Source organism: Pagrus pagrus (assembly GCF_965226575.1).
Source record: "Pagrus pagrus genome assembly, chromosome: 19".
In the NCBI taxonomy this organism is placed as follows: domain Eukaryota; kingdom Metazoa; phylum Chordata; class Actinopteri; order Spariformes; family Sparidae; genus Pagrus; species Pagrus pagrus.
The window spans coordinates 19,110,413-19,131,016 of record NC_140203.1 but is presented as its reverse complement, the minus strand read 5'-3'; the positions used below and the strand labels follow the sequence as shown (position 1 = coordinate 19,131,016).

The window sequence follows — 20,604 nt, the reverse complement described above, 5'->3', positions numbered from 1 at the left end:
TCATCCTCAGAGGAACATGAATTGTTTTTGAGACTTTTTACTCAAATCCACAAATCTTAACTTAATGGTGGTGCTAGAAGGAAAGTCAGGGGATCAGCAAACAGCATTCATCATCTGGGAACCATGAATAATATTCAAATTTTGACCTCTTGGTGGCACTTAAGAAAAGTCAGAGGGTCACTAGAGTCATAAAGATTCATCCTCTGGGAACCATGAACGTCTGTACAAAATTTGAGGAAAATGCAGTAATCGTTCTAGTAGAGTTCAGACAGTCAGGACCAATGTGGTGACGGACAAACATTGCACAGATAAGAATAAATGAACCTTTATTGTGTTTTTTCTTTCCATATACAGAATCTCAGAAATCTACTCTATACAGGCCTGTGTTAAATAGTTGGGGTGTAGTTTTGACAATCAGATAAAGTATAAACTTTATTTTCAAAGTTGTATTATTAAACTTCCACTGATTTGAAAAGGCAGAACTTATTTCATACAGCCAGATTCTCTCTATAGCATACAAACACTTCACTATGCGTTTGCTTCCTATGACCAAGTTGCAGGAACAATGTCCGTCAAGTGACAGTCTAGCAAAGGAAAAAAAAGAGGACTAAGCCATATTACTAATAATACAAAATGACTGCAGGGACTTCAAGATGATCGGTCCTTCAGGGACTTGCGAGGAAGAAGTTTTTGAGACATACGGTTGTGTAGCCTCTGCTCTTCCCTTTCATTCCCGCAATTACGTAGGTTTGTTTACAACAAACACTTCAGTAATTGCTACCAGATGGCACTCAAGCCCGTGGGTGTGACACATTAAAAACAACTCTGCTGGATTATGTTTACTGACCTACCTGGTGACAAGGATACATGTGTTTTAAAGGGTAGGTTCACCCAAAAATTTAAATTCAGCCATAATCTTCAGTAAATTAATTGATTTAGAGCCTAAATATGTGTTAATCTCACAAGTTAGCCAGCAGAGTTACTCACTGGGTAATGTGGCTATGATAACATGCAGTCTTTACTACTGTGGTGTTTCATTTTATGACATACTAGCTGGCCAACACTGGGTGTCATAATTCATGATAAACACATTGAGACTTGTGTGAAGCACTGAATTACTGTAATGCACCCGCTGTGTGTTTTCACTTGGCAAGAGGAAACAGAAGAAAAGAGCCTCGGTGGACAAACATGGACACATGAAGAAGAAGATTAAAGAGATTAAGAAGATGAGGAAGAAGACGAGTGAGAAGAGGAAGCAACAAAATTGGCACAATTTTGAATGATACATGTAGAAAATGTAATTGTTTTTGATGAAATAACACTATTTTTTAACTTGGATGTATTTATAAATCATGGAGGAAGCCTTTGTATGGCATGGTTAGTTCAAGGACTGTCAGAAATGTGAAAATCTGGCGACAATTTCTGTTTGTACAGTTTCTGGGTTGTGACATTTTGGCAATTTTTTTATGAAAACATGTCTTTCAGACCCGCCCGCTGGTTTTGAGGTTCTGTTAACATAGTCATAAGAGATACATTTCAGGACACTGCCCAGTCTAAACCTCAGCCATGCTAAAATAGTGATGGGAACCATCTACGAGGGCACTGCTGACAACCATCTGAGCCTTTTGACGACTTGATATAAAGACAAAGTCTCCTATTAACCCTCACCTTTGTGCAATCACCTATTTTTCTTAGTAACACGTCCATTCAACACTCAAAATCAGTGCAACAGTGATAAAAATTTAACCTCCTGATATGGAGAGGAGCGACCTTGTCTCAAACCTGATAATCCTCAGGCGACAGATAGAAGCTATTGTCCATGGACTGACTTGTACATGACACTTATAGATATAAAGAAACCCTCCAAGTTGCTTTCACTCAGTAGAAGCTTATGTTGATTTCTTCAAGGAACGTGTTTGTTTATCAGATTGATTATAAAATGATAAAAGTCGAGCTGTATACATGAGAATGAAATGCTAGAGAATAATAAAGTTGATAGAATAACTTTTCATATGGTGAAATTGTGTTTTATGATCATCACCTAAAGTGCAAACAAGCAAACATCTGCCTGCAGCCACGTGAGCCTCAGTCTTGTACACTAGGTGGGATTCTCCTTTGGCCGACCGGTCGATGTTTGCTTTCCATTGCGGGTCGCCACGGTTTAAATTTGGTCTGTTAGGCTTGTGTGAAATAGTGGAGCTTCTATCACAACAAGAGCACAAATGTAGCGTAGTGGTCGAGCAAGTATTTTCACAGATCACTCAAAGGCAAACAGATTTCCCCCATTTCTGGGTTCTGTGTGCTTCCACTCATTCCTTCCCCGTCCTCAAGCATGCCAGACGCTACAAGTGACTGCACACAACATGTCTTTTTAAGTGAGGGATTTTTCTATTTTTCCCTCTTTTTGTCCACATCACTATGCTGTGCTCTCCACTTTAAGGGGAAAAAAGGAACCACAAGGATCTACTGGAACCAATAGCTATGAAAAGCAATGTGTGTGGCGGAGAAACAGAATACGGAGGTCATGCTGAAGTCCGTGGTTGTTACAGAGTTGTGAGAGATGTTGGATTTCCATAAATCCAGGCCCAGACACAACATTTACATCTTTTGTCATTTTCACTTTATTACCACCGCCAAGGATGTCATGTTTTCAACCATGTTTGTTGGTTGGTTTGTGAGCAGGATTACACAAAAACAACTGAACGGATTTTCTACAAAACTAGGGTGAGCTTACAATTGTTCTCCCTGTTGCCCCCATATTCAAAAAAATGCTGCAAAAGTGCCCTCTTGGATGCACCTATGGTAGATAAAACATGATAAAGTGCCCTCTAGGGTGCCGTTCAAGTTCAAATGACAAAACCTCTGAGGGAGGAGGATGAGGCGGATGGTTGGACCCACGGAGAGCATGTGATGGTGACATGGGACACCACTGTTAGCAACCTGTGTTTTCTTTCAATCCCCAACAACAACACTGAACTTAACCAGGCGGTTTTTGTTCATAAACTTAACCAAAGCTTGATGTTGCAGTGTCAGATCAAAAATGGTCCCTTTGAATTGTTTTTGTAAGAGTTTGGAAAGGCACTGACACACAGTAATCCTGCCAATAGGGGCGTCAGATTGGAAAATGATATTGCTCATGTTGGTTGTTTTTGTTTTGGAAGGCAATGACAAATTACATTTTTGGTCATTGAGTTATGACGCTCTGTTGTGTTTTCAATGACCTGCCTGATGTGCCAAGGTGACCAGGCAGGACGGGGCTGAGACATGACTTCCGGGCTCAGGAATGTCAACAGCCGTACATACACAGATGTTGGCAATAAGTGAAAGAATACACAAAAAAAGCCCCCAAAATATCTGACATGCTTTGCATTCTTTCAGTTCCTCATTGAAGCATCCTTGATGCAAAATAGCAATTGTTTTTTTCTTTCAATTGACTGATAAACTAATCGTCTCAGCTCTGCCTGGGATAAATCAATGAACTGTGCCTCAACTCATTTGGCATTTTTAGACTCATATCATGTAGTCTCATTCAGTACCTAGAGTCCTGAATTATATAAGTGCTGGTCTGTGGGAAATTGGCACTAAATAACATCCGATGCAAATGACATATTCAGCTTAAAGAGACAGTTCACCACAAAATCAAAAATGCATATTGTTCCTCTTAGCTGTAGTGCCTTTTATCCATCTATTGTTTTGTTGCGAGTTGCTGAGTTTTGCAGATTTCTGCCTTCTCTTGAAAACAATGGAGCTAGATGGTGCTTTGTTTGAAACTCAACAGTAACGTCTCTTTTTCAGAAATCCTGATTTGCTTTAGTTACTGAAGATAATCCACAGACCTTGTTGTTGGCAGTTTTATGTAAGAACTACTTCCTTTCTACTGAACTACTCTCGCAAACCGTTACAACAGTTTACAGTTTAGCCGAGCAGATTGTTAATGTTGACATCCCACCCTGTCGTGATTTAACCCTTGCATTAACCTGTGAACCAATCACAAGTGGGCGGCTCGTCAGTTCACACCTGGCATTAGCATCTGGAGTGACCACTAGAGATGGACACAATGCTTTTTGCACAGAGAAAGAAAGAATTAATGTATAACATGTGCCGAATTTACAAGAAGGCCCGAATAATTGAATTTGTCACAGAAAGTGCTATACAATGTTTATTAAGTTTCTCCTAACTCAACAACTCACAAAATCGAGCAATTTTATAAGGGAGTCTGGGGAATTTCTCTTCTTCATCTCCTTGCGGTTGTTGAATGTAGTTGATGTGGCTGCTTTGACCTATAATATGTTGGAGTTCAAGTTTGCCATTGGCTGTAGTGCAAAGCGTTCTCAAAGTATTGTTAATAATGATTTAATAAGTTATTAAACAACACAATTGCTTTACTTTGGACGCTGCCACCGTTCTGTCTTCAAACAGTGTTCTGGGAACTTATTTTCCTCTGAGAACAGCTTGTTTATTCAGTCATGGAAAAAAGAAACATGTCTGAGTTTGTATTATTCCCTCATTAATATTGTAAATATTACATTTCTGCGTTTGAATTTCTTCTCCCAGACTATATAGTGCCCATTTAAGAACATTTTTTTAGGCACTACACTTACTTTACTCGAGTATTTACATTTTCTTCTACATTTTGTCGGCAGATATTGTACTTTTTACTCAAGTGCTCGTCGTATAGGTGACTTTGAGCTTTACCAAAGTAACATTTTGACCAATATCTTTTACTTTCACTGACGTTTAACTTTTGGGTACTTTTTGCTACACTGGCCACAGGTAAAAGGAAATGGGTATTTTTGATTTTGTGAACTGAGACAAATGAGAAATGTTATATTCCTCAATGTATGGTGGCTTTGACACTCCATTTCATTCCACAGCCGCGGTGGTTGGTTTACTACAAACACCTCTCTAAGTGTTCACAGATGGTGTCAAGTTGGCAGACACAACTACCGAATACTTTCTCATAGGCAGAGAACCTCATTCGAGACGGTTTTAACTCCGCTTGGACACCAGCACCGGCAGACGGGAGGAAATATTTCCAATATATTCTGTGCAAGGTTAATTGGTAAGGAATACAATATGTCTTTGAGTCCCTGGGTGTCAGTCTCACGCTCTCTCTTTTTCACTCCACCCCTCTCTGCCTTCCTGTCTCTCTCTCTCTCTCTCTCTCTCTTAACAAGTTACTGAGAAAGAGGAAAAAAAATGTGTTTCCAATTAGGCGCTGAGGGAAAAAGAACAAGTCTCAGCTGCGAACACTACAAGAAGTGCCTTTGCTAACGGGACGTTTACATCATAAAACATCATTTTCTCACATGATAGGCAGGAAAATGGAAATTGGCTGAGTAAATGCACTTGTTGCTGATCAAGATTCACCTGCCTTCAGCTTTTAAAAAATAATGCAGAAAATCTCCAGTTTCACCTTTAACACCTTTCAAAATAAAGTTCCTACAAGCAAAATATGATGTCCAGCAACTTTTTAATGGCACTCTCTGTTTGAATTAGCCATTTCTTTTCTTGCCTGTGTGCGTCTGCGTGTGCATGTGTGTGAGTGACGTCATGTGCAGACAAAGGTCCTCTCCTGCAGAGTGTGTGTGGCAGGGAGAGAGAGAGAGAGAGAGAGTCAGAGAGAGAGAGAGAGCTTGGTGGAGCCGCCGCGCCAGCGCAGAGAGGCACGGAGACGCAGCAGAGAGCATCAAGGCGACTTCATCTGGATACAAAACAAATATAACGACTTGAGAAACAGTGGGCACGCTGGTGAAGGAGGGGATACTTCTTTTCTGCACGGACATAAAATGAAAGGGTTACCTGGCTGTCTACTGGATTTGGAGTCTTGCGTTATTACGCCGCTGCGACTTTGACACCAGAGTTGCGCAGCAAGGCAGGCGGGCAGGCACAGTCTCTAGGAGTTGTCTGTTGGAAGGAATTTCAGGCACCCCGAGTCAAACTTGAGCTGGACATCCAGGAACCAGTCAGGGAGTAAGCTACACCACATACCTACTGCTCTCACTGGAAAAAGGAAGACACTGTAAGTATTGAGTTTTGAATGAATCCTCATATGAAAAAAGAGAGAAGGAGGGGGAAAAGATGTTTTTCATTGGCTTTCTCCGGCGCGTCTTCTTGTGCATGCACAACGTGGGCATCTGTACATAATCAAAGTATACCTGCCACGTAGACGTGGCTAGAAAGCAGTCGGGTTCAGATAAAGGCTCTGATGGCATTAGCAGATGACTGGATCCGCCGTGCGCACCGTTATGTCGACAGGAGACGCTCGGCTGAGAACAGGGACGCGGCTGGGCTGAGGGACTTGTTGCGCCAGAGTTGGGCTCTTTATCAAACGCTGGGATTGGAACAATATTTGTGCAAGGGAGTGAGCAGGGGGAAAAAAACAAAAAAAACAAGCGGACGTTGGGTCTGGGAGTAAAAAAGGTTGACATCTGTGTTGATTTTCCACGCTGATGTGCAGTCAGAATGTTTTTGGAGTTTGCTTTTAGTCTTCCTCCTCTCTCCCCCCCTCTCCAGTCTAATCCAGCTGTCATCCAGCAGGAAATGCTGGTGTTGTCGTTGTCAGTACTTGTAGGTGTAACTGCTAAAACATGATGACCGGGCCGGCAGAGTATTGATAGTCCCTCAAACATTTCTTGTGGGGTTGGCATCCTCCCAAAGTATGCGCCTTGATGCTGTCTACCGCCGGCTGGAGTCAATACACCGCGCTGCGCCCTGGACTCAGGCCTCCAAACACACAGATTTCATTAACTAACTTCACTTCTGACTGAACCTTCTGTTAGAGAAGTGACACACTGGACCCTTCCACTAAAATCAGATGTTCTAGATTATATGTTAACCTGCCTCCGTTGATACAAGGATGGAGGTTAATGACCCTGAGACCCTGTGATTGTTTCTTATTGTCCTTCTGGGACAGAAAGACATCATTTGTTTTGTCTCCAGAGTTTTACAGTAAAAAGTCTAAAGCAGTCGCCATCTTCTATTATCATTCCTGCATCTGGGAGACTTTATTCCTGCATCTAGTTCAGGTTTTAGCCAGCTGCTCTCGGTTGTTCCTGAATGAGTGGAGCCAGCATTTACAGAGCTGAAAGATGCACAGATGATGTTTTAAGTGAAATTGAAGCTGTGCGTCCTGGGCAGTAAGCAGATTTGTTCAATAACATCTGAAACACATGTTGTCTTTCCTGCCAAACAAGTGATGCTTGATGACGTGTCCAGCATTTTGTTCCAAAGCAGTCAAAGTTTGCGTTTGTGTCTCCGGGGGGGGATTTCTAATCTCTGTGGAGACTCATAACATTTCCCTCAGAGCAGGTTGGGTCAAAGTGTTCACTCAGTCCTTGTACACACTAACACAGATATTTTTTTCTGTTTAAAAAAAAAAAAAAAATCATCTTGTCCACATCACCTTTGTTTTACAAAATATCTCCAAACGCACAAGGACTCAAGTGACGATTACAAATGCTGGAACAGGCTTGCCGAGCCAGTATGTGGTGATGAAGTCTACATTGCTGATAAGTTAAAAAAAACAAAGATTCAACAATATTCTGAGCGGGCACAGTGAACTTTTTCCCCTGTGGCGGCAGGTCCTTACAGAAAGCAACAACTGAGAGGAGACGTCACCATTTAAAACAAATACCCGTGTAGGTTTGTGCAGTGTCTGATGGCCTGGTTGCTGTGACCTTAACTGTGTATTTGTTGCCCTCACAAGCTGAATCTGACTGCTTTCAGTAACTCCTTGAATTCTCCCTCTCTTTGCCAAAGTTTTCTGTTTAAATCTTTTGAATTGTTGTTGCCCACTTGAGTTTCCTTCATCCCTGACCCTCAGGCCAAAATCTCCATTTGCGCTTAATCCTCCTATCTTTAAAGGAGAGGTAAGAATTTAGTATGCTAATGGAGGGGGAGGGGCAAAGATCCCATCCACAGAGTAAGCAGTGACCAATTACAGTGCAGAAGTAGTTGGTCACTCCAAATTGTGGGAAAAATTAGAAGAATATTACTTGAGATATTACTAGAATAAAAAAATATCTCCACTTTGGTCACAACATGATTTTTCCGTAACCTCTGCCTTTAAGAAATTAAGAAATTGTCATCATAAAAAACAAACGGCTGGATCATCATTCTCTCAAGGCTTTTCCTTTTCATTTCCACGTGCACTCAAGATATGAAACAACACAACAAGGTTTCTATTTCATATTTCTTTGAAACCGATTTCAAAGGTCTGCTGTAAAAAAGCCATATGCTCTCTACATGATGTCTTTGCCCTTTTGATGTTATCTAATTATACTGATCTCGGGCTCAAATGGTGTGTGTTTGTGTGTGTGTGTGTGTGTGTGAGTGTGTTTATTTGTGTATTGGCAGGAGATAGTGTTTACCTACCACCCACTGCAACAAACCTCAGGGGGTCTTTGATGCTAAGGTGGAGTGTGAGATGCATTTACACTTCTGTAGGCAGACCAGGTCTGTGGCCTCCAGCCTGTTTTCAATATAGAATCCACATTCTTAAAATAATGTCGCTTAATGAGTAACAGTCAGTGACTTACTGACTGAAAGCTTTGCAATAAACAGTTCATGGATAACGTACTGGAACTCTTGAACGTTTTCCAGTTTGGGTCCATAGAATCTCATGCGTACTAACTTTAAACCAGGCTGAGACACGTCCACAAGCTACAGCTGGAGGTGAGATAGGGTAACTGGCCTTGGGCTGTTAAAGACATTCTGACCTTAACACTTTGGACATGGAGAAATATTATTTCTTGTTATTGTGAAATCCCTCAGAAACTGAGCTGCAGCACTCTGGGTGTCCTGATCTATGGCTTATTGAACCAGTTTTGTTCCCTATAGATATTCCTTAATTCAGGCATTTTTGCAAAAATGTGGACTCAAAGACAAATAAGCTTCCTTCCCTGGCAAAACCCCCCAAACTCATGATCTATTTACGGTCTTTAGTTTCGTGCTTCTTGCTGCAAATGTTAAAACAACTTAGTGACAACCAACCCATCTCTGAGAGCCACCTCACTGATTTTATATAGCATTTAACCACAAGCATGGACCATTTTAAAATGACGTGTGCAGATAAGTGAGATAAAGGAGTGAAAACAGATGACAGAGAGAGATTGCTAGAAATATAAACGTTCTTCGAAGACAGTCTCGGCATACGATGCAATCTGCAACAGATAACGGTTTAAAGTGTTTCCAAAACACAGCAGTTTTTCAATCTGCTCTGAACTCTGATGTCTCTTAAGATGTTTCAGCTGATAATCATACTGTGTCACCCCGGTTTTGACACACCAGCGCTCCAAATATGGCGGCAGGATAGTTCTCAGTAGCTGCGTTGGTTTCCTCAGCAACCAGGGAAGCAGCGCAGGCATCAGTCCTTCAAGTTCTGATAGATTGAGGACTACAAAAACAGACTCATCCCAAAGTTATTCCAAAACTTGCTGAAAAGCAAAACAAATGCTGAAGGGATGAGTTGATGCTTCTGACTTGTGACCCTTTCGGTCAAACGAAGCAAAACTCCCCACTGCAGAGACTTATCGTCCCCCGTGAAGATGACTGTTTTATGTTTCCCCACATGAGCCCTGACATCCGTCAAAAGAAAGGGTCCTTGAACCATCTGTGTTGTGATTACTGAAAGCACGATTTCTCCTCCCCCTCGTCTGAGGACCTGCATTCCACCCATTCTTCCTCCCGACGTCCAGATTGTTTCCACATTCATGCAGGTATCACAGTCACATTTTGTGAGCTTGAGGGCAGTGGTGAGGATATGAAAGAAACAAAGAGACGGTTACAAAGACTTGTTTGTATCTTAGAGTTCTCAACGGGTCGGGTCGGCCCGACAAACCCGACGGGACCCGCGGGTTCGGACCGGGTTCGGGTCGAAAACATAAACAAGTGACTCGGGTCGGGTCGGACCTCGGGCTTAATTTTTTCCGCTCAGTCAAAAAAACAAAACATTTATTAATCCTCGCTGCTGTTCACCGTAAAGAAAGTCTGGCAGCTGTGTGCAACGTGCATCATGTTTGTATTGTTAAAAGGCGTGAACATTAAAGGTTGATTTGAATTCCCGTCTGCTGGTCATGATAATACGTGTATGAGAAGAAAAAAAAGGTGTGGGGGGGTGATTGGCGGCGTCGGGCCGCGGGCCGGGTTCGGGCAGATAATTCATGTTGATGTGTCGGGTTACATCAGGTCCGGGCTTTAAAAGCCACGGGCCGGGTCGGGTCGGGTTGTAATTTTCAGGCCCGTTGAGAACTCTATTGTATCTCTTTACATGCATCATTTCTGTGGATGACAAAGGCTGCAAAGGTTTCTGCTTCAGTTTCCGATCCAGCGCTCGTTCATCTGTGGTCAGACCACCACTTCTTCTTCAACTGCTGATCAGGATTAAGTTGCAGACCACAGTGGACTTCTTTAAAGTCACTGCAGTTTCACATGCTATTGTCTCGATCATGCTTGTGGTTTGCAGTGACGTGAGGCTTTTTGAGGTAACACAGGATGGCAAAACACTTGTGTGCAAGCTCGATCAGCTGCAGTCAAAAAACAGTGATAACAGACCAAAAGCCTCCCTCGATCTTCAACCCTTCCACTTATTGCTGATGTTTTTTGTTTATATCATGATACAAATATCACGTTCTATGATGTCAGATAGCTCTGGGTTGTCAGCAAGTTTCAGTACAAAGCTGTCCTCATTCGTGTTTTTATTCATTTGATTTGGAAGGTGCTCTTTAGATTGTACAGAAGAGATGAGGAGCTGATCTGTAACAGCTGTGTGTAACTACTAAAATATGGCTCTGTGGGTGGGAGCCGGGTTGTGATAATGCAGAATTGCATTGGACAAAATTGAGTGTCATTTCCACCACTAGCACCTCTTTCACACTCGACAAAAAACCCACCAACACCTACCAACATCTGGCTTTTGTCTCTAATGTGAATGCTTCCGCGTCAGGTTGAATAGTCGCAGGTATCTATCGGCACCGGCTTTGATTGGCTCGTTAATATTTTTCTATCCGTCTCTTGAACATCGTTCAGTCAGCGCTGAGTTTGGAAGAGAGACTGAAGTAAAAGATATAAAAGATAAGTTAGTATCTTCTGTCAGCTGCCTGATCGGTGCTGCGCATGTGCAGCTCTCAGCAGAGATCAGAGAGAAGCCAGATGTCTCACTGTAGTCTGAAGCTTCAGGGCGTTTAGGTCAGCTCTGGAATTATTCACCATTCGTGTAAGTTTGCAGACAGTTTAACCCTTGTAGGTCTGTTTGACTGTTTAAGATGTATGGATTTAGCGGTTCCCATGGTATAATTAAGGATAAAGTATCTCATCCGTCCCAGTTTTTATGTTTTACATTTTCATACTGTACAGCATATTAGCTGTATGTTCTGCTTACGCACCAGGAGATGTAAATGTAGCAAAGGTCCTCTTCAGACTCTGCTGTCCTGAAAAAATAAACTGGTATTGACAGGAAGCTGCTCTTATCAGTTTGAGGACACTGCTGCCAGCATGTTTGTGATGCAGAGTGCAGTTTTTTAAGACATCATTATCTTAAAATGTGGTTTACTGTACTCTGGGGGGTGACATTCAGTTTCAGAGGATGACATATTTGGGGGCAGCTGGTAGCTTGTGAGCCAGCTAGCTAGCACAGAAAAAATGAGCTAAAAGTTATCTTTGAATGCCCTGCAGGAACCACATGTCACGGCCCTGCGATGTATTTAACATATCCAGACGACTCCGGGAAATGGAGACTGACACTGAGAAAATGAAAAAGATGATGATAAAGACATAACAGAGACAGAAAGAGAGAAAAGCAGGCAGGCACATTTTCATTTTCCCACAGGTTTGGAGCCAAACACTAGTCTGTTTTTAAGGTCTCAGCATACCTGTTGAGACTCTGCAGACTCATGCCCACTGTCTGCAACTCTTAATGTGCACACACATTCCCAGAAATGGAATGAGATATGTCCTTTAGCGAACCTTCAAACGTTTTTTGAAATCATGAGTTTGACAAAAGGATATTGGTCAGTTCTGCTGGTCAAACCATGAGCTAGGCATCAGTGAGACACGTGGAGTCAGAGGGACCGAGATGTTCGAAATGACGCAATGTCAGAGGCTCGTGCTGGAAGACACTGGACCACATCGGCTCGTGAAAAAAAAAAACATGCCTGACCGTCGCACCATAACTCCTCGTTTCCCTGCTGCCCTCCCATCAACTCCCCCCACAGCGACTCTTTATTCCTCCTGTCTTAACTCTGTTGTGTGTGTGCGTGATGGGGTTGTGGGTTCAAGTCATGTAAAGGATGTCTCAAGCCAACCTTGGGAAAGACAAAGAGGAACCAACATCTGCAAAAATGAGGAAATTAGGAGAAAACACATACAGTAGTTCAGTACACTGTTGCAAATATTGCAGGAAGGATACAAACAGGAGCAGTCACAGCGAGCTGAAAGGGCTGCAGGAAGGCTGTATAAAATGCAGAAGAATACGTTGGAATATTTCAATTTTAATGCATTATTCTTTACTGCTGACATTTCAGTTCTTATTGTCTGAATTATGACTGAGGACAGTAACATTTCTGTTGCAATTTCCTTCAGCACAGTGGTCAGTCAACAGGTTTTCAACTGTCCTTTTCAACCCCTCCGCCCACCCCTACTTCCACCCCAAAATAGGAACACCTTTAAATACACTTAATATACAATTTATGGTAGTTCTGCTTCTCCTTTTTTCACTTGCACCAGTGCAATGCTTCCCATTTAGTGTCCTTTTTTTAACATCCAAAACAAGGGCTTTGGAAAGCAGTCACGCCATTTTCACTCTTACTTGTGTTAAAAAAATTTTTTATTTCAGTCTGTGAAGGAAACCCCATAACAATAAAGGAAAAAAACGTTTAGAAATTTCTGCAATAAATCAAATCTCTAAGTTACATAAGTACATAAGAATTCAATAATATATAGTAATTTCCCCTCTGATGAGACAAAATGCAGCCAAATATTCAGAGGTCCCTGAGGTAAACTGGAGCAAATGCACAACAATAACCTGAAGTATATACCACCAAGACAACCCTGGACTCACTTCAGGAGAGTCTCTGAATGTCACTGAATGGCTGAGCCAAAGCTTGAACACCGTAGAACCTTTGTGGAGAGACCTGGCAGCTCACAATCGCTCCTCATTCTGCTGACCTAGCTTGAAAGGATTTGCCAGGAAGAAAGGGAGAAACGGTCCAAATGCACAAAGCTCGTAGAGACTAACCTAAGAAGACTTGAAACTGTACTCGCTGCCAAAGGTGCCTCTACAAAGTAGTGAACTAAAGTCCTGAGAGATTTCTAATACATTTGTAAAAAGTTCTAAAAACATGCTTTTGCTTTGTCGTTATGGGAGAGATCAATCCTTCTTAAAGGAGACACGTTCACTTTCAGGGTCATGATTTTGTTTTGGGTTACTACTAGAATAGGTTTACATGCTTTAATGCTCAGAAACACATCAGTTTTCTCATACTGCCCAATGCTGCAGCACTGTATTCCCCCTCTGTCTGAAACGCTCTGTTTTAACTCCTGTCTCTTTAAGGCCCCTGCTCCTGAATACCTAGTAACTGCTCTGATTGGTCAGCTCGAACATGCCTGAGCCAGCACTGCTCACTGTGTCTCCGGACGGCTCTGTCATGTTTTCAGCTTCTGGTTAGCCTCACTTCTAAGTATAGGCATAAATCATGCACATGGTGACAGTGTGATGTCATGAAGTCACTGAATTAAAAGTGGGACTACTGACGAAGTTTCAGGCTCTTCAGGAGCAGTGTTTCTCTGCGGGAGAGGGGAGCTCCCGTTGGCGTGGACTTTGGTCTTTTTTTTTTACTTTCAAAACCTTTCACTTGTACAATAACCTTTAACACACTGAGGGAAAAGGGGAAAAAAAACAAAAAAGCATAATATCTCTCCTTTGAATTGAAAGCAACCTGCTAGCTACTGTTTTCTAATGTGCAAACTAAATAAAACTTGCTCACTCGCTTTTGGCCTTCAGTCTGGTCCTCAGTAAGTGGAACGTGCAGTTGAACTGAGGTCAGGTGACTGGTTTGGCCTGTAAAGAACATTCCACTGCTTAGCCGTAAAACTTTTTGGTTGTCTTGTGTGTTTGTTTAAAAATAATGTTTCTGCATTGCTCTTAAATTGGTGATTTAGGGACTGTATAAAAAAGAGCCACAAGTCATCCGATCTGGGTGTGAAACCCTACGAAATTACGGCTAAAAGTCAACACTTTCATCTTTATAACTGCTGGTTTATTTCAAATGTAATGTGCTGAAATAGATCCAGAACAACAGAAATCCAAATAGTGTATTGCACAATTTATCATTGTTTTGTTTTTGTTTCATTTCAAGTCAACGCACAATGATTTTTAAATGTGCTTTCAGTGCAGTAGCCTCCATCCATGCAAGCATTTGTTTTCGTTCAGCATTAGGGATTCTGACTGTCCGGAGCGTTCGGTGATGAATTTGAGGAACGCTTTGGAGTCGAACGCCCGAAATCTCTGCAGACCGCACTGACGCAATCCCATACTGCATCTGCTCTGGTGATGTAATCGGTGGAATCTGTCTCCAATAGTGTGATTTCATTAGCGGATGACTGAACACACCCAACAATAAACTGCAGAGTAACATGACACATGTGGTGGAGGCTGTTTATCTGCACCCAGTCTTTGTGTATATGTTCATATACAAAAGAGTGTCAGTTTTTCAGAAAGTCACATAGACACATTTTTGTGCTTCCATCCTGCTGCAACCATTAGTCGACGATTAGTTGCCAACTATCTTGATTAATGTTGAATCAGTTCAAGGATTTGCTGCTTTTATTTTGACGTCTTTGAGTCACGTCCGTCACTTTGAGCTCTGGTTAGTTGTAATTGTAATCGACTAAACCATTGTTTTTCAATCCTGGTCCTCGGGACACCCGATTCAACTATTCAGCTCGTCATAGAGCTCTGCTGAAGACTTTTTCATTTGAATCAGGTGTGTTGGGGCAGGGGAGCATCTAAAACATGCAGGGCAGGGGGCCCTGAGGACCAGGATTGAAGAACACTGGACTAGACGATTACTTGATGAATAGTGAAAATAATCAGTAATGACAATAATCGTTAGTTGCAGCCCTGTTCCCGAAAAATCAACACATTTCTTACATTTCAAAGACTTTCCCTGGTGTTGGTTGTCCTTCACCTTGAAATTGCACTGAAATTGAAGACCAGTTATAATGATCTCTCCCCAACAATGCCCCTTTCATTGGAGACATCTGGTTCTACTGACCGTGTGTTTACCTACGGCAATACAGCGTGTGCTATGCATTTGTCTGTTAGTATTCTAACGCAAGATACAAATAAAACTGGCAGGCGCTCATTAAGACTTTGCACTCTGCCCCCACTAGTTTTCCAAAACTGCACAAAGGCCACGAAGTTTAGGTGTGCGGCGAGCTACACACCGTGTATTTGTGTCACACAGCTTATGCTTACGCTGCCCTAAACTGCATTTCTGAGAGCTTTTCCAGGATTAATTTCATACTGAGATATTTTCCTGCCATTTAGCCTGAAAACCTGCTTTACCAAAACATGTGGAACAGATCACAGCAGAAAAACCTCCACGCAAAGTAGCTTATTAGCTGGACGTTTGCTAAATGAAAGGGTGTGTAATACGTTGCTGCGCAGATAATAACCCATGAGTTGGATTTTCGGTTGTCACCAGCCTTTTGTGATCAATGTTCCCTGGGAGAATTTATAGGCAAATTAAAATGGCTTTTATATGTTATTTATGATTCTGGTTGTTATTTAGAAGTAAAAAATTGCATTCAGTGGCTTTCTAGGAACCAGAAGCCACTGTGACACCCACTCAGCCTGTCTCTACTGGCCTGTGTGTAATTTCACAATTTATCTCCTCCCCGGGGAATTAAACTTTATTTTGTGTGAGTAAGTCCATGAGTAAATTCTCCAGAAGTGCTTCTGTTGGTGGTGTGATGAAATGCATAAATCTTGAATCCCTTGTATTGTGGTTTTCTTTTGTCGTCACTAACATGTTATATTCTTTGGCTTTCTGTCTTGTTTTTGTTTACAATAGTCTTCTCAACAGATTCTCCTTATTCTCTTCTATTAAGGTCGAGCCGGGTGAAATATGGTCTGTACGACAAGACACATTTTTCTATTCCTCTTCTATTGTAGTTGAGTTGAATCAAATCATATACATTCTAGTCTGCCGTAATGAAAAGTGTGCTATTCTATTCAAGTTGAGTCTAGTCTAGTCGAGACAGAATCACAGTGAAGTTGCACCAACATCACAGTCAGTTCTCGGTAGACAATGGCTGTTGATTTGCATTGCAGATATATGTGAAATCAGCAAACGTCTTCTTTTCTGTCGTTGTTTTCAGTGTGGTCCGACCTGTCTGATGTTTCAGTTGTGCTTATCTGATGTACTGTGTTGCTTTGCTAGTGTCTTTGATATCTACTCAACAGCATCACAGTCAGACAGAGTCTTGGTTTTGGCACCTCAAGCTGTCATTGTCTTTAGTCTGTGGCTCAACGGATAAATCAGGTCTCCAACCAGACAAATCATCTTCTCTTCTACATCCGTTCCATTCTATTATATTCTAGTCAACTATGGTCTAGTTTGTTGTCCTATATTATTTTATTCTGTTCATGTCTAGTCAGGAGAAATGTGGTCTAGTCTGTATTGTACTCGGTTGTATTCTATTCTAGTTGTGTTGATAAAGTCTTGTTCAATTTAGTCCTGGCAAGTCAAAATATAAGCCTCTAACTCTGACGCTCTACCTGCACTTCTAGCGTCAGTTTTGCATATGAAGGGCTCCAGGGTCGAGAACTGATGCATAATATACAGTGTCCTGTTAGACAAACGGTTCACATAGCATCACATATTATGACTTTTGACACGGGCAAAAAGTTGTGGTTTGGTTAGGTTTAGGCATAAAAACTACTGGGTTAGGTTTAGGAAAAGATCATACTTTGGGTTAAAATAACTACATTCGGTCTCGACTTGGACTTAGCTCTCTCTTAATACTACTTCACTAGAGTGGCTCTTCAAGAAGTGACTCTAGAGGGGTACCTACAGTGTCGGATACATTAGGAGTGAGAACAGACTGCCAAATCAGACACTATAATCACATACAACTGTTTATTCTAATTCAAGTCTGTTGAACGATAGTACACATATGGGGTATGTAGTGCATAGAAATGCAATTTCTGCATTGCGATTGTATTCTATTCTATTCTTAGCCATCAAAATGACTGTAATGACTGAACATGTGTCAGTTCGGGGCTTCATGTGCTGAGTTGGAAGTGCTTAAGTGGTTGGAGGGGTATCATCGAGTGACGAGCCGTGAATCAGCCCGTCACGGCCGCAGTCACACATGACTCAACACCAGCTCTCAATCCAACCCTTGTCCCGAGCTCCGCCGCTCCGCTGCAACTGTTTGAGAGTATGTGCGAGACTTAAGGGTGAGTGTGTGTGCGTGGTGTGTGTGTGCACTCGCCCATGATGTTAAAGAGAAAGTTAGAGAATGGACGCCTATGTGTGTGTGTATTCTGCGTCGTAGAAGTCCTGTTTCTCTGCTTTCTGGGGTGGGAGCGTGGAAACAATGGGCACATTGTGTGGAGAGTTGGCAAAGAGGAGAGGGGGGAGGTTGAGGAGGAGGAGGAGGAGGGAGGCGGAGAGGAGAGGAAAGCTGAAGAAAAGTGGGATGACAGAAGATGAGATGAGAAAAGAGGAGAGGGAAGGAAAGGAAAGGAAGAAGGAGAGTAAAAAGGAGAAATGGGGGCAAAAGGATGAGTAAAAGCAGATTATATGAAAAGAGGAGAGATGGAGGATGTACGGAAATGTTGAAGTTTGAAGTCTGCTGAGTTTCACTTGTCAGACATAAAATATCCACGTTGCCACATGAGCGCCAGGTGGTTAGTTTGTGGATCGGGCTCTCATGCAAAATAGAAATCTTTACACCCTGGCTGCTATAGAAAGGAATAAATCATCTCAGTCTGCGCTGAGATGGAATGTTAAACAGGCTTTTTAAACCAATGTGAGATCTGACACCTCCAGACAAATTGGTCCAGGACTGGTATACTGTATCATGTCCTGGACATTTCAGTCACTGCCTAAGATGCAAACTCACTGGATGTTAGCCAGTCTTTGCATGCAAGGAAAAAATTACGTCAAGTGGGTATAAAGAAAGCCCATACCGGCACGTGTTGCCACTTGACAGCCATCCTGTCAACACCCCCGGGCAGTTATGTCAAACTAAGTAGACTAACCCCCTGTCTAAATGAATAGGGGGAGAATAATGTTTGAATAATCTCACTTTTCTTGGTAATCCTGTGCATTAGCATGATACCCTCCACTTCCATACTTAATAAGAGCACCAAATTGGTTGAAACTGTCGTGCAACAACGCGATTGGCTTTCCCGGTTTGGCTGCTTTAAAGCACATGGTTGGCTTTTGGGGGGAAGGGATGGGATATGTGTCATACAACTGCTATCTCTGGCATAATGGACTTTTTTTATTCAAAAAGCCTTAAGTGGTCTGTCTCTCCCTCTAATGTGTCTGGTATAAAGTAAGAAAATATATGATTTACTTTAACTGAGGAAGGACTCTCGCTTAAGCGTCAATGCAAATGCATAAATATAGAATAAGAGGGCACATTTGTGAGAAGAGTTGATTTTTGAGTCTCATTCCCAACTCATCAAATACTGACACTTTGGGATGGTAGGTCGCGACGGTCGCCACCCTAAAGCGTAAGTATTTGACGGTTTGGGAATGAGACTCAACTTTTCTTACAAATAGCACCTTTAACTAACTAATCTTTGGTATAGAAAGGAACTAAACGCAGGCAGGACACTCCAAAGCAGAGTGTGCAGACGGTTTGAAAGCAGTCAGTGAGGAGACTTTCTATCACTTTCAGATGTTACCTCCGTCACTCATAACTCATTCACATCAAAGTCCGGTTTGGAAAAAGCTGCACAGCTGAAATTTATAAACTAAAAATAGTTTCACATCTTTCAAAATCATCATCATGTCCCAGATGTGCACAATGGTATTACTGTTCTGTATGATAATTTATGCATAACTGTAATCACTCTTCGATGTTTCGTGACTTTTTATGAACATGAATAATTCTGACAAAAGCTCGAAACCACAGAGCCAACAATTTAAAGTGCTGATGAAACGCAGCGGCCATTTCTTGGACTAATAAAGGTTTTTGTCTGAACTTTAATATCCAAACAAACTTCATATGATGATATTTCTCTCAGTTCCAAAGCCAGGAGATGCATTCTTGTCTCCATAAAAATAGAAAACCATCATAATTCCTTGAGAAAGTATATGTCAGCGTGATGGCCTCGACTTCTTCATTTCAAAGGCAACGTCTTACAAATAAAGTCAAGTCAATTTTATTTATATATGTCACAAATTTCCCTCAGGGGACCTCACAATCTGTACAGCATATGACTCCCTCTATCCTCACCCTGTTGGTTCATATCAGGAAAAAACGCTCCCAAAATAATCTTTTAAGAGTGAGAAAACCGGAAGAAATGTCGGGAAGAGTTACAGGGGAAAGATCCATCTCTCTGGCTGGTCAGACGTGCAAGTGATATGGTAGGAAAATTACAATTTGGTAGGACGACAGATAGAGAGATACAAGTGGACATGAAGCAACATCAGGGCGTGCCAAAGGGATGTGTGGGTCACACGACCTCCTCTGCACCATGGAGACCTGGAAAGAGGACAGACTACACAAACACATAAGAGGCTAAGCTCACGCACACCATGCACACAGATAGGAGAAGAGAAACAAACAAAGAGGAAGAGAGAGAGAGACAAGAGGAGAGGCTGAGTCTCCTGGAGGAGAAAGATCCAGATCCAAAACATCTGGAGGGAGGCACCGACAGCCAGGGGAGAGAGAGAGAGAGAGAGAGAGACAAAGAGAGGTCCACAGGATGTGTGATGGTCCAGCACAGAAGAAAGTAAAGTATCAAAGGTTAAGCAGGGTTCTGTAGTCAAATAAAATGGCCACTGACTGACCTTATTTTTCTATTATTTTATTTAATTGTTTTTGATTCTATTTTTTTAAATGCCAAGACTTAAGGATGATATCATTTTTCTAGCTGATGGTACTTCAGTAGGCCTCAGACCGTGATCAGGAACAGGTACCCAGCCCAAGCTCTGGAAGAAGATGAGGAACAACCACCCCATGAAGCTAGAACAACCTGGAAGTGGCACAGGAAGAAACCTCTGGAAATATAAATAATTTATAGCTAAACAATCAGCAGACTATAGGTCACTCTCAATCATTGCTTGTATAGTTAATTCCGTAATTCATCCATGATGGATTAGGAAAAGAGAGATGAGTTAGGAGCTGGGCAGTCTGTTCATTTCTTCTTCCTTCCATAAGTTATGGACCTTTGCTAGATGTTTGGACAGATTGCCTGTGTTTCCGCCCATTTAGAATTACCTCATCAACTTATCAGACGCACCTTGAACTGAGTGAGTTGTAGCTCAATGTGTTATCGGTTAAAAAAGGGGAAAAAAGAGCACTTTATTTGGAAAATTATCTGGCATGCTGTGAACCTCATCTTTTAATTATCCATCG

General features: G+C 41.9%; 1 protein-coding gene across 1 annotated transcript in view; it reads left to right on the top strand.

Moving 5' to 3' along the window:
* Window positions 1–5,664: 5,664 nt before the first annotated feature.
* The window catches only part of lpar1 (lysophosphatidic acid receptor 1), a 43,147-nt gene continuing 28,207 nt past the window's right edge, over window positions 5,665–20,604 (top strand). The window contains exon 1 of the mRNA XM_084383987.1: window positions 5,665–6,022. The gene's annotated coding sequence lies outside the window, so the exon portion shown is untranslated. The remainder of the gene's footprint in view (window positions 6,023–20,604) is intronic.